Genomic DNA, 15,366 nt, shown 5'->3' with positions numbered 1-15,366 from the left:
TAAAGCATGAGGATGGAGGCCAGCTCCTCTCTTTCCATGTTGACATCCAGATGTATTAGCACCATTTGTTAAAAACATTATTATTTCCCCATTGGAAGGTCTTTGCACTCTTGTCAAAAATCAATTGGCAATAAACATTAGCATATTTTTCTAGAATCTCAATTCTATTTCATTGTCCTCTATGTCCATCCTTATCTCAATACCACAGCAACACTGAAAATTATACCTTATCAGTTTTGAAACCAGGAAGTGTGATTCCTACAGTTTTGTTCTTTTTTGAGATTGTTTTGCCTACTCAGGGTCCCTTATGCATATTCATGTGAACTTTTGGAAATGCTGGTCAATTTGTACAAAAAAGCCAGCTGAGACATTGATAGGGATTGAATTGACTCAGCATATCATCTTGGGCACTAATGCCATTTTAACAATTTTAAGTCCTCTGGTCAATGAACATGGGATGTCTTTGCATTTATTTAGGTCTTATTTAATTTAATTCAACAATGGTTCATAATGTTACTTATACAAGTCTTGCACTTCTTTTTTTCTTTATTAGAGAACTTGTGGTTCTACAGAACAATCATACATAAAATACAGGATTCCCATATACCACACCATCACCAACGCCTTTCATTAGTGTGGAATATTTATTATAATTGATGATAGCACATTTTTATAATTGTACTATTAATTAAAGTCCATGATTTAACTTAGGGTTCACTGTTTGTGTAGTGTAAATACATTTTTTTATTCTGTTACCTTAAATACAATCTAACATTTTCCCTTTTAATAATATTCAGATATGTATATATCAGTGCTGTTAATTATGTTCACAATGCTGTATCACCATCATCACCTTCCATTACCAAGATATTTCCAATATTCCAGTAGGACCCTATACATTTTAAGCCTTAACTTCCCATTCTGTATTCCCATGCCACCCCTGGCAACATATACTCTAAATTCTGACTCTTTGAATTTGCTTATTCTAATTGTTTCAAATCAGTGAGATCATACAATATCTGGCTTATTTCACTCAACATGATGCTTTCAAGATTAATCCATGTTATCACATGTAACAGGATGTCATTCCTTTTTATGGCTGAATAATATTCTGTTATATGTAAAACATATTCTGTTTATCCATTTATTGGCTGATGACCACTCAGGTTGCTTCCATCTTTTGGCAATTGTGAATAATACTGCTATGAACATTGGTGTGAAAATATCTGTTTGAGTCCTTGCTTTCAATTCTCTTGGGTATATACCTAGTAGTAGGATTGTCTGGTTATATAGTAGTTGGATACTTAACTTTATGAGGAACTACCAACTGTCTTCCATAGTGGCTGCACGATTTTTCATTGCCACCAGCAATGAATGAGTGTTCCTGTTTCTCTGCATCCTCTCCAACACTTGTTATTTCTTTTTAAAGTATATTCCTAACTATTTTCTTTTTAATGTTATTGTAAATGAAAAGGTTTTAATAATTTCATTTTCTGAATGTTCATTGCTACTGTATAAAAGTACAATTGATTTTTGTATATCTCTTATACCACATCATTGCTAAACTCATTAATTAGAATTCTAACAGTTTTTTTGCTAGACATTTTAGGATTTTCTATATGCAAAATCATGTCATCTGCAAACAGATATTTTTACTTTTCCTTTCCAATATAAAAGCCTTTTATTTACTTTACTTACCTAATTTTCCTGGCTAAAAATTATAGCACAATGTTTACTAGAAATTGCAAGAGTTGACATTCTTCCTTGTTCCTAATCTTGGAGGAAAGGATTCGATCTTTTATCATTAATTATGATGTTAGCTATAGTTTTTTCACAGAAACCCTTTGTCAAATTGAATAAGTTCCCTTCTGTCTCATTTTTACCAGACTTCTGTGACAAATACCACACAGTGGGTTGGCTTAAATAATGGGGATTTATTGACTCACAGTTTCAGAGGCTTTAGAAGGCTTGCTTCCTCCTGAGGTCAGTAGCATTCTGGATGGCCAGCAAACCCTTGGGTTCCTTGCCTTTCCTGTCATACGGTAATGTCCTCTGCTCGCTCTTCCAGTTTCTATTGACTTACAGTTTCTGGCTCCTCCTTGTGGCTGTCTCTATTACTATGTCTGAATTTCTTCCATTTAAGAACTCCAGTAATCTGATTAATACCTTTCCTCATTCATATTGGCCGCATGTTAGCTAAAAATTATATCTTCAAGAGATGCTATTTACAATGACTTCAAACCCATAGGAATACAGATTAAGAACATATGTTTTGGGAGACCATAATTCAACTTACTACAACTTCTATCCCTATTTTATCAAGTGTTTTTATCAAAACAAGGTGTCAGATTTACCAAATGCACTTTCTGAGTCTACTGAAATGGTCACATGGTTTTTGGCCTTATTATATTGACCTGGTGCATTACATTAATTGATTTTCACATTTGAACCAACTTTATTGTAGAACAAGTTGCTACAATGGTGTGTCATGGTACACAGCTTCAAGGTACAGCAGAAACTTTCAGCAAATGATCCCTTTATTGCACAGAATAAAGAAAGAGTCCAGAAGAGGAAAGTCACATCCTTGTAATTTACAAAACACAAGGATCTCAGGTCAGAGTCATTTAAGAATCCACACAATGCAGTGAGTCAAAGTTTTAAGTAGAAAGTTTAACATTTATTAGAGGAAGAAAGCAGTGGGAGCCAATGAAAAGAAAAAGAATGGCTCCGGCTCTCTTTCTGAGAGCTGCATTTAAAAAAAAAAAAAAAAAACGCGTTGGGAGGGAGGGTGTCTGTGGAGTGGTATTCTATGCCTTGATTGGATGAGGGCTTTTTAACTTCTGAGCTGATTGGTTGCTAGGGTTCTGATGCACTACTATTCTTTGAAGTGCAGCTGCACTATCTATTTGGAGGGAGCAGGCCTTTTCTGCATGCTTATGGTTGTTCATCTTAAAGACATATCTGATCTTGCTTTATCTACCTTTTAGGGGTTGAGGCGCCACTGTAACTGGAGTTTCTAAACAGCCTTCAACCCATACTTTGTGGTTTCTATGAGATAAGCTGTGGGGCCCCTGGGTCTGAAATTCCTTCTATATGTTAGACTCTTTTTCTGGGATCTGACAAAGGAGTCCAAAGGAGCAAGGGAAGAAGCCCCATCATGCTCATCTCCTAGGGTGGCCAAAAACTTCTTGATCAGGGTTGATAGATGGCAATGCTGTAAATCACACTTTACACCAAAGAAGAGAGACCAGTCTTTATTCGTGGTATGTTTTTTATTGACTGAGGTGGGAGGGGGCCCTGCCACTGAGAATTCCAGCTCTGATAAGGATCTGGGGGTGCTTCTTCTATTTCAGGGGTTTAAGATTTGGCTGGACCATCTCCTTAGATTTAACATCTCCCCCAGGTTGTGGAATAGCACAATAGAAAAGAAGGTGGGGGTAGTGGAAGGCTGGAGGATGCTACTTAGCATGTGTTTGTGACATTCTCAGAGAATGAGGCTGGGGTAGGTGAGGTCTGGGTAATGGATGCTTAAGAGGTGTCTACAATTTCCCTAACACTTGTATTTCTGGAATAAAGCCCAGTTGGTTTTGATGTATAATAATTTTTTATGTGTTTCTACATTAGGTTTACTAATATTTTGTTGAGAATTTTTGTAATGTATTCATAAGATACATTTATGTGTAGTTTTTTTTTTTCTTTTTTTTCTTATAATGTCTTTAAGTCTTTGGTTTTGGTACCAGGGTAATACATAGTGAGTTGGAAAGTGTTCCCTACTACAAAGTTTTTGGAACAGTTTTTGAATAATTGATATTAATTTTTCTTTAAATGTTTGGTGGAATTCATTAGTGAAGACGTCTGGTCCTGAGCATTTCTCTGTATGCAGTTTTAAAAATTATTAGTGTAATCTCTTTACTTTATATATATATAATTTTCCCCCAGATTTTCTATTTCTTCTTGAGTCACTTTTGGTAGTTGTGTCTTTACAGGATTTTATCCATTTCATATATAATCTATAGATGTACAATTTTATATAGTATTCCCTTATAATTATTTTTATTTCTGTAACATTGGAAGTAATATCCCCACTTGCTTTCCTGATTTTGGTAAGTTGAGTCTTCTCTCTTTCTTTCCCATTCTCTCTAAAGGTTTGTAAATTTTGCTGATCTTTTCAGCTTTTTGTTTCCTTTATTTTCTCTATTTTTTAAAAAATTCTCTCTCATTAATTTCCTTGATAATCTTTATTATTTCCTTCCTTTTGCTAACCTGAGATGTACTTTGTTCATTTTCTAGTTTTTTAGGGTGAAGTTTGGTTGTTTAATTTGAAATTCTCCTTTTTTAAATGCTTATATTACAGCTGTAAGTTTGTCTCTAAGCACTGCTTTAGCTGCATCTGTAAATTTTGGTAAGTGGTGTCTTCATTTTCACTCATCTCAAAACATTATTTCACATCCTTTGAAATGTCTTCTTTTACCCCTTGGTTATTTAGGAATCTGTGGTTTAATTTCCACATATTTGTGAATTTCCAAAATTTACTTTTATTATTGATTCCTAATTTATTCCATCATGGACAGAGAACTCATTTTGTATGACTTCAATTCTTTTAAATGTCTTGAGACGTATTTTATGATCTAGCATATGATCTGTTTGGTGACTGTTCCAGGTACACCTGAGAAGGATGTGTAATCTGCTGTTATTAGTGGAATGTTCCACTATGTTAGGTGTAGTTCGTTTATAGTTTTGCTCAAGTTTTCTGTACCCTTTTGATATTCTGCTTTGTTGTTTTGATTATTAAAAGTAGAGTATTAGAATATCGAACTTTTATTGTAGAACTGTCAATGTCTCTCTTCTAGTCTATCATTTTTAGTTTCACATTTTGGGGCTATGTTTTTAGATGCATTTATGTAAATAATTATATCTTTCTGATATTTTTGTCTCATTATAATTGTAAATTATCTCTCTTTATCTGTGGTAACATTTAAAAAATTTGAAGTCTAGTTTTTCCAATATAAATGTAGCCACTTCAGAATTCTTGTGTTTGACCTTTGCATGATGTATCTTTTTATACCTTTTTACTTTCAATCTTTGAATCTCAATTGTGGTCTCATGTAGACAGAATATAGTTGGATCTTGTCTTTTAATCCCATCTGAAAATCTCTGCCATTGGATTAGACTGCTTAATCCATTCATATTTAATGTTACTATTGATATAGTTGGATTTATATCTGCCAATTTACATTTTGTTTACCTCATATCTATTTTGTCATTTATTTCTCCTTTATTGCTGTCTATTTCATTAAGTGAATATTTTCTAGTGTAATATTTAATTGCTTAATCATTTTTACTGTATTTTTTTAATCATCATTTTATTGAGATATATTCACATACCACGCAGTCATACAAACCAAATCGTACTTTCGATTGTTTACAGTACCATTACATAGTTGTACATTCATCACCTAAATCAATCCCTGACACCTTCATTAGCACACACACAAAAATAACAAGAATAATAATCAGAGTGAAAAAGAGCAATTGAAGTAAAAAAGAACACTGGGTACCTTTGTCTGTTTGTTTCCTTCCCCTACTTTTCTACACATCCATCCATAAACTAGACAAAGTGGAGTTTGGTCCTTATGGCTTTCCCAATCCCATTGTCACCCCTCATAAGCTACATTTTTATACAACTGTCTTCGAGACTCATGGGTTCTGGGTTGTAGCTTGACAGTTTCAGGTATCCACCACCAGCTACCCCAATTCTTTAGAACCTAAAAAGGGTTGTCTAAAGTGTGCGTAAGAGTGCCCACCAGAGTGATCTCTCGGCTCGTTTTGGAATCTCTCTGCCACTGAAGCTTATTTCATTTCCTTTCACATCCCCCTTTTGGTCAAGAAGATGTTCTCCGTCCCACGATGCCAGGTCTACATTCCTCCCCGGGAGTCATATTCCACGTTGCCAGGGAGATTCACTCCCCTGGGTGTCTGATCCCACGTAGGGGGGAGGGCAGTGATTTCACCTTTCAAGTTGGCTTAGCCAGAGAGAGAGGGCCACATCTGAGCAACAAAGAGGCATTCAGGAGGAGACTCTTAGGCACAAATATAGGGAGGCCTAGCCTCTCCTTTTTAAAGTTATTTTCTTTGTGGTTGTTCTAGAACTTACCATATACATCTTGATATATCAGAGTCTATTCCATATATACTAACTTAATTCTATCGAGTATAGAAATGTTAATCCTATATAGTTCTATTATCTCTTTCCCTTTTATGTCTTATTATTGTAATATATATTACATCTATATATGTCATTAACCCAACTATGCATCATTATAGCTATTACTTTATATAAGTTTATGTCATTTAAAGATGCTGAGAGAAGAATGGAAAGTATTTATTCAATAATTTTATTATTTGTTATTACTGGTTCTCTGTATTTATTCCCATACTTTGAGCTACCATCTGCTTTCATTTCCTTAGTCCAATACAACTTTGCTTCCATCTATTTAACTTGTGTTCTGATATTCAAATATATTATATTTCTATATGTTATAGGTTCAAAAATATAATTACATATATATTGTTTACACAATTTCTTTTTAAGTCAGTAAGAGAAATAAGAAGAAATACATAATAATTCTTTTGTGATTAATCACCTTCATTGATGCTCTTTCTGAGTATGTGTGTATTTGAATTAACACTTGGGGCCATTGTTGCAGCCTAAAGGACTTCCTTTAGTGTTTTTTGTTTGTTTTTTGTTTTGTTTTGCTTGTTTTGTTTTGTTTTGTTTTGTTTTTGTAAAGCAGATAGCAACAAATTCTCTCAATTTGGAATGTATTTCATTTACCTTCATTCTTGAAAAAAGGTTTTGATTGATATAAGGTTCTTGGTTTACAGTTTTTTTTTTTTCTTTCAGCATTTATCATATTTCATCCCACAGCCTTCTGTTCTCTGTTATTTCTGATAGGAAGTCAGCCGTTAGTCTTATTGGAGATCAGGTGTACATGACTAGTTATTTTTCTCTTACTGTTTTGAAGATTTTCTTTTTGTCTTCATCTTTCAACATTTTTACTGTGATGTGTCTCTTTGCATTTAATATGCTTTTAAATTTGCAGAGATTCTTGGATGTGTAGGTAATTGTTTTCCATCAAATTGAGGAAATTTTTAGCCATTATTTCTTTGATTCTTTTTTTTGTTCCTTTCTTTCTTGCCTCTTTTCCTGATATTCCCATTATGTTTATGTGGTGTACTTAACCATGTTCCATATTTCTCTGAGGTTTTGTTCATTTTTCCTCCTTCTTTTATTTCTTTGTTTTTCAAATTACATTTTCTCTCACATCTATCTTCAAATGTGCTGCTACTTTCTTCTGCCACTTACAGCTTACTGTCGAGCCCCTGTGTTGAATTATTCATTTCATTTATTGCACTTTTCAACCACATAGTTTTACTTGGTTCTTTTTATAATTTCTATCTCTTTATTGATATCCTCTACTTGATGAGACATTGTCATCATCATTCTTTTTACATCTCTAAATATGATTTTCTTTAGTTCTTTGAATATATTTATAATGACCACTTTGAAGTTTTTGTCAATTCTGATGTCTGGGCCCTTTCACAGGCAGGTTTTTTTTGTTTTGTTTTGTTTTTTTACTTTTTTTTTTCCTGTGTATGGGTCACACTTTCCTATCTTTGCTTCTCTTAAAATTTTCTGTAAAACTGTATATTTTAGAAAATATATTGTAGTGACTCTGTGTAGTGATTCCCTTCACTTTAGTGATGATCATATTGCTAAATCTATTCTAATTATTTGTTTGGATCCTAAGTCCTCTCGCAGGATATTTTGACACACTGAATGCTCTTATCATCTATTTTCCCTGAGCACATAATATGACCAATGTTATGTTATGGATACTCAAGAAATTATCAATGCATAAATGTCTCAATGGATTATAAAATGGTATGAATGATTCATAACTAATACTCAATGAGTCAGATGAGAAAGTACAAAATTAAAAGAACTGAAGAGCTTAATCCAGTACCTAGTCTTTTGAATATATTATGTGTTCTATGGGATGTTTTGCCTATATATATAAAAGAGAAATGCATAGCAATCCTGGATCAATGTTCTAACAGCTCATTATGCTTATTTTATTATACTGCCCATTTTTATTCCCAAGGATGTAACAACTCCTGAGATGTCCTATCTGTAGAAGCACTTCTACTGACTTTGTATTTTAGATTTTTTAGAAGGGAAAATGAGGAATAAAACTTCTAGATGTAGTGAATATGACACTATCATTAGTAAAATATGCTTTATTGGCATAAAGTAATGCTATAACCAACACATATAGAAGACAAAGCATGAAGAGAAATGAAGAAAATTACGTATTCCACTTTTTTTTTTTTTTTTTGGTAATGAAAATGTATGCAAAGCATGGAGAACACAACATTCAAGCTTAGTCTTGACAGACAGGCAAGATTTGGAAATTTAGTAATGATGGGGTCATGCCATTCTCAGAGTGGGATAAGGAGAAATGGAGTATATGGTCAACCTGTGTGGTTTAGTTTGGATTAAATTTTAGGTTGGGAAAAATAGTGAGAACTGAAGATAAATAGGGAGACTTTAGAATAAAAAAAGGATTTAAAAATTTTTTAAAGCTATGCCATCTTTTCTTCAAGATGTGTCTGTCTGTAAGAGTACTAAAATCAAGGCAGTTTTGTTTGAAACAGAGGTGAGGAATGAGTACTTAACAGGCTTTTCACCTCCCAACTTGTTCTCAGCTGTGGTCTGAGATAATGCTTGAAGGAACAGAACTTCTCAACCCTGAAAATGCCTTAGAAATACTAGGGCAGCTCCTAAAAATATGAATAGTCAGAGAACTTGAAATATCTAGGAATGATGTCAAAGCAGTTTTTTGTTTTGTATTTTAATTTGCCAACTATTTGAAGAGTATACAAATGTTTGAATGTCACTGTCCTAGGGTATAGTGAGCACTGATTAAAAGTGACTCTTTCAGATTATTAGTCTTTAAACTGGGGTAAGTATAATCTTGGGGATACATAAAAACATTCCAAAATATTTGTGGTGCTAAAGAATAATTTTTGAAAAGATAAAAACACGATTCTTTTGAAAATATAAGCTAAACATGTATCAAAGACTTTATTCATTTCTTTAACTCTAAATGTTAAGTCTGATTCAAAAGAATCAGGATTGCAGAAATGGATTTTCTAGTAGATGCAATCTTCTAAGTAAGTGTTGGACAGACTTCACATGTAGGCATCAGTTCCACATACAAAGTTAACCCTAATTTTTAAATAATAACCTTTCATACCTGGTTAAATGAGAATTATCACCAAAGTGGCATTCCAGGTTGGTCTTGGTTGCAAAATTGATTGCTCCAATTATATCTTAGTAAGAAAGGACATATAGGTTGATTTCCGATAGGTCAATGTGGTGGTTTAGAGCTGGAGCTGGATGTACCCCAGAAAACTTGTTCTTAAACCTAATCCATTCCTATGGGTGTGAACCCATTTAAGTAGGACCTTTTGATAAGGTTACTTCAGTTAGGTGTGGCCCATTCAGTCAAGATGAGTCTTTATCTTATGGCTGGAGTCCTTTATAAGTGGAAAGAAATTCAGACAGATAGGGAAAGCCACAGGGGAGGAGGCAGAAGCTGAACATCAGTGGAACCCCTGGAAGAGAAGAGAGAAGCCAGGAGACACTGCCTTCTGCCTTGCCGTGTGATAATCTAAGAAACAAGGATTGCCAGCAGCTAGCCCCAGAATGCTACAGTTTTCAGGGAGCAGACATCACCTTGATGGTGGCTTAATTTGGACTTTTTTCCTAACCTCAAAACTGTGAACAAATAAATTCCCACTGTTTAAGTTGATCCAATAGTAAGTCAAAGTACACAAACTTATACAATCTTAGAATCTTAAAGAATCAGATAATCCTTAGGTATTTCGCTAGACAGCATACAGCTTTTCACTGAGAACACTGATTAATTTCCAAGTGTTGGACTATACTTTCTGTTTCCCCTATATGATTCCACATAATTTCTAAAGATGATTCTTAATCACTAAAACACTGGTTTCAATGGGTTAGTCCTAATTAATTACAAAGGTGTAGCAAAAGTTTTAATAGACACTATAGGTTTATTTGAATTTGCTCTACAAATCTAGAGCCATGCAGTATTTGGCAGCTACTAAGTCATAGAATTAAAATTAACCTGGAAGTTATAAGGAGTCTTGGATTGGAATATTTAATCTATTACTTGACTGAAATTAAGAAAATTTTTCCACCAGATTTCACCTGCAGTCTCTGAATTTGGGTGAATTCTTCTGTTCTCAAGGTTATCAGAATTTTCTAAGTTTCTTGGCCAATCAGGAAGTAACTTTTCTAACCTCTAGTAAGACTAGGATCCTTAAGCCAACTATCAAGCCAATTTTCACAGGAGGGCTTTGTAGGCATCAGCTGCACATACAAAGTTAACCCTAATTTTTAAATAATAACCTTTCATACCTGGTTAAATGAAAATTATTATCAAAGTGGCACTCCAGGTCTGGTCTTGGTTCAAAATTGATTTGTCCAATTATATCTTAATAAAAAAGGATATATTCTTATTGGACCTATGCAAATAACTAATTGCTATATACTTCTAAATACTTAGAAAGTATTCCTCAATTTCAGGGATGAGTCAGAACCAGAATCATTTAATATGTTCATTTCCATTTACAAAAGCAAATTCTACAAAATTGAATACTAGAGAAACTTAAGAAGGTAAAGAAAGGGTTTCCTCTTATCTCCATGAAAACAGAAGATTGAAAATAATACTGGTGATATTCCAGACAAAGAGCTACCACTGAATATCCTTCATCGGTTTGTTCAGTCTTCTATAATTAGTTCTTGTTTCTGTTGATCTCAGAGCAGCAGTCTGCTTTCATGATATATGTCTGATCTTGGAGGGAAAAGAGACCTGGAAATCCTTACTCAGTCTGTTACAGTCTGAAAGTTTCTAAGAAGTGTCATCTTGAAAACTTGTACCCGAGTCTATTTCTAAAGTATGAAGAACCCAAAGAATTTGGTACACTCCTTTCCTTGAGGCTTTGATAATGTCCTTTGTTGAAGATACAGATTCTTCCCAGTAACACATAGTAGATCCTTTAGACAAACATCAGAGTTTGTGAATAATTTGTTACATTATTGAATAATATCAGAATGAAAGAGGGTGGTAGGTAAAATTATGTTCCCCAATTTAGACGTGATCTTAATCTTAACCCTCATTCCTGTAGGTGTAAACCCATTGTAAATAGGATCTCATGAAGATGTTATTTTTAGTTAAGGTGTGGCCAGTTGAATGAGGGTGGGTCTTGATCTGGATTACTGGAGGTCTTTTAAAGAGAACTGGGAAGTTACAGAAGCAAGAAAGGAGAGGACATCAGCATGTGACATGAGACAGAGATCCAAGCCAAGGAACCCCTAGGATTGCAATCCAGCACTGGTACCTTACCCGCACCAGAAGGAGGCAAGCTTTCTAGCCTATGAAACTGTGAGATGATATATTCCCGTTGTTTAATTCAACACAACATGTGATATTTGTCAGAACGGCCTGACAAACTAAGAGAAAGAGTATAAAATTGTTGTTAGGGTATACTAAATAACTATTTTTTTATAAAATCATATTTTTTATTGTAGAATATAGTATACATACATAGAAGTGATAACTTTCCAAGTGCAATTTATCAAGTAGTTAGAAAGCTGGAAGGAAAGAACTGAAATGTTGGAACTAACCTGTAGCGTCCTTTGAAATTTGTTCTATAGCTACTTGTTAAATTGTAATTTGAAAGTTATCCCTTTTTGTGTATATGTAATAACTATTTTATAGAATAACTATTTTATGTTTCCCATGAAAGTAAGAATATTTTATGGACATCGAGGGCACTGAAAAACCTCTAGAGTCTTCCATAAAATTATTTAAATATTCATGCATATAATATTTAACCTATACAACTTAACCTAAGGAAGAGTGTTTATTTTATTTGAAACCCCTTTTCATCTGGCTCATAAAATAATGTTGAGTTAATAAAGAAATATGGAACATACCAAACAAACCTAATTATTTATGACATTTCTTTTTATATAATGTGAAAGAACAAATCTTTATTATTTTCTAGGAACCCTCTGACAACTCCTAAAGATAGGTTTCCTATAAAAGATATCCTGATAATTTTTATTTCATTTTTTAAAGTTTAGAATTTGTTCTTGTGAAGTCAAAAAGACTTGTCAGAAGAGATTTAGACACTTAATTAACATAGGATCATAGATAACTGAACAACACTACTTAATTATCTATTTGATAAAAGTGTCAACGAATACTTTACATGAACATAAAAAGGTAACATGATATTATCTGAAATCTTTCATAAATGAAGGACACTCTTCTATTATTATTATTTTTATAATAGGGAAATGATAAAATCAACATAAAGCTCAAAAAGTTGTTCTTTTAAGATACGGAATATCTGCTTTTTAGGCAGATTACGATTATGAAGAAAAAGATTTTACTATCCCTTATTAAGAACTTCATTAGGAAGAACTTTATTAGGAAATTATCATTTTAACAGAAAGAAAGCCAAATTCTAGCTTTGCATGTTTAAATAATTATCTTTTAAGTAAGCCTACTGAAATGGAGCAAACTTTGAGAAATTTTTAACATATTTCATATTTTCTTTTCAGACAGGGATTATAATCCTAGGTAAATAAAATCCATTCCTTCAAATCTTGTACAACTTGTTATATGTACTCAAGTTTTATTCTTCACTATGTTCTTTCATATTCTGGAACAAACTTATACTTTAAGATAAACTCTTTAAAGCACTAGCACAGATGTATTTCATTTCTCTATCACTATAGCTCCTGAAATTCATACCAACTAAACTTTTCATGAGAAATCAAACTGAAATATAAAAAACAAAAGGTATACGTGTATATTACTTACTACAGATATTTCATATTAAGCATTAGTTAATACTTAAGTATGTAAATGTCAATATATCATAATACATAGTATATCATATAAAGTAATTACTGTTTTTCTTTGTTAAACCATAATGATTAGACCAGTCCGATTTGTCAAGAGTCACTTTAATTAAATGTGCTCAGATTTTTTATAAAAAGACCCTTGAATCAGCATCTTTTAGAGTTTGTCACAATACATGTATTAGAAATTCAGTTTATTTTCTGGTTGTCGAGAACTGAGCTGAGCCAGGTGTCATAATATCGAATGAAAGCAACAAGCCAAAATGAAAGCAACAGTCAAGGCTTTAATCACTTACTATGATAAGCAAGAGGTTAACCCAGAGAAAGGGCTGACTCACTCACTGTTGTATTTTCCCCCTATGGGATGGCACCACTGGGAGAGCGTCAGATGGCTCAACACAGACCTGGGGAAGCATCTCACTGCTGAGGGAGCCCTGAGCACAAGGTTCCTTCTGCTTCATGACCCCATAGGTGGGACAGGGAAAGGAGGAAAGGATGAAGTCAAAAAGCACTGAATCCTGAGTCAAAGTGGAGAAAGGTGTCTTCAAGTTTCTGCCTCCTCCCCTCCACCCGCCTCCCAAAAGGAGGTCTCAGCAAAGGTAGCTGAGGTAGGGCTTGAAATTATTTGTATGAGAGCATCACTTGCAGGGAAACTTGAGTTGTTGACTGAAACTCCCTTCATAGAGTATAATGTACTGACTGTGTAACAAATCTGGTGCGAGGAAGGCAGCTTTCCCCCATGGGCTGGCTAGGTAAAGCCTTCGTAATTGTCTGTGGTTGGGCCTGAGAGATCATTCATAGAATTTTGGCCAGGAGCCAGACTCCTCAATTCATCTAAGTGGTTATTTATTTCTATAAATTGTTTGAAACAGTGTTCCTTTAACTTAAGAGACATTGTAATTTAACATCTTCCAGCTATAGAAGTCAAGACTTTTCTTAGTTATAGACATGTTGCTACACAGTTGCAAAGAACATACAGCTGTGGTCCTGCAACTTCAGCCACAGATCAAAAGTAAACACACACACACACAAACAAAACTCATTGATCCAGATCTCAAAGACCTGCTTCTCTTAAAAGGGGGCATAAAATATTTCTTAATTGATCTGAGCTCATAAGCAGACCCAAAAATAGACACAATGACTCACAAACCACATTCACAGTCATCTCACATCAACAAAGAATAGGTTCCCATCATCCATCTGACCGAGATCACCAAACAGTCAGAGATAAAAATCAAATTCTTGAAAATTGTTTCACCAGTGGTTGATAATTTACTGGTCAGGCAAGATCTAGAAATCAAAATATAAGACCAGTAGAGGGAAATAAAAGACAGACAGACAGCTACAGAATTAGATATTCAGAAAGTTAAAGTTCTACTGCCACTTGGGATTCTCTCTGGTAACCAAGAGACGAGCTACCTTAGCTTAAATAGCCCAGGAGGTGCAACCTCTCCCACAGTACAATTTATTTGATTCTTCCTAGTGAGTCCATTTGGGTGTCCTGGTGAAGGAGTTACAAAACTGCCAAAGTATAATTTCCAAAAAGTTAAAAACACAGGTATCATGCAAATATAAACTGAAGACATAACAAATATGGTATTCAGTTATTAATTAATGAAGGAACAGTAAGATGTTAAGACTGGTTCAAAGGAGAATTTGAAGAACAAATACACACATAGGTACACACTGTCAGGAATGCTGAAATGCATTGGCTAATCGATGCAAAACTGGCTCCAGACCTGCAGAGCAAAAAAAATGAAATGCTTGGAGTTATTTTTTCTTTGCTAGATAAAATTAATTTGCATTGCCATAGACAATATTACTTTGCATTACTGATAGTTTTCTACAAGATAACTCCTACTGCTATGTAATTATTAATAGTCTGGTCAATAGAAAGTCAGTCAAAGTAGCATACATACCCTTATGGAGTCAGAGGTTAGATAGTATCCAGCACTCCACAATGTGAAACAATTGTTTTAAAATTTCCAGATCCTCAACTTCAATATATACGTCTCCTAACATTGATCTGCCTGAAGAGAAGCCTGAGAGGACATGCTTCATATCTATTCTCTTTTCTCACAGCCCTTCCACAATTGCACTTCTATTCCTTGGTAAAAAGAATACACTTTTCCCCCCATCACAAATTTTTGTTCCCGGAGGTCAAAGAAAAAAACCCACCACAGTAAAAAATTTAAAAAAAATCATGTAGAAATATTGATGTCTGAGAAGCCTCCTTTATTAAGGGCACCATAGATCTATTCCCTGTCCCCAGAAGAGATGCATTTCTAATAGAAATTTACTTTATATATTTACTTATTATTTACCTAAAATATTAGTAC

General features: G+C 34.0%; 1 protein-coding gene and 1 long non-coding RNA gene across 4 annotated transcripts in view; one reads left to right on the top strand and one right to left on the bottom strand.

The window, feature by feature from the left end:
* Positions 1-15,366, top strand: part of GRIK2 (glutamate ionotropic receptor kainate type subunit 2) — a 774,206-nt gene that overhangs the window by 661,935 nt on the left and 96,905 nt on the right. The gene's annotated exons all lie outside the window — the stretch shown is intronic.
* Positions 13,201-15,366, bottom strand: part of LOC119539620 — a 36,491-nt gene continuing 34,325 nt past the window's right edge. The window contains exon 3 of the long non-coding RNA XR_005217913.1: positions 13,201-14,766. This is a non-coding gene — a long non-coding RNA (uncharacterized LOC119539620). The remainder of the gene's footprint in view (positions 14,767-15,366) is intronic.

Source organism: Choloepus didactylus, chromosome 7 (genome assembly GCF_015220235.1).
Source record: "Choloepus didactylus isolate mChoDid1 chromosome 7, mChoDid1.pri, whole genome shotgun sequence".
NCBI classification, from domain to species: Eukaryota; Metazoa; Chordata; class Mammalia; order Pilosa; family Megalonychidae; genus Choloepus; species Choloepus didactylus.
This window is presented reverse-complemented; position numbering and strand designations above follow the sequence as displayed.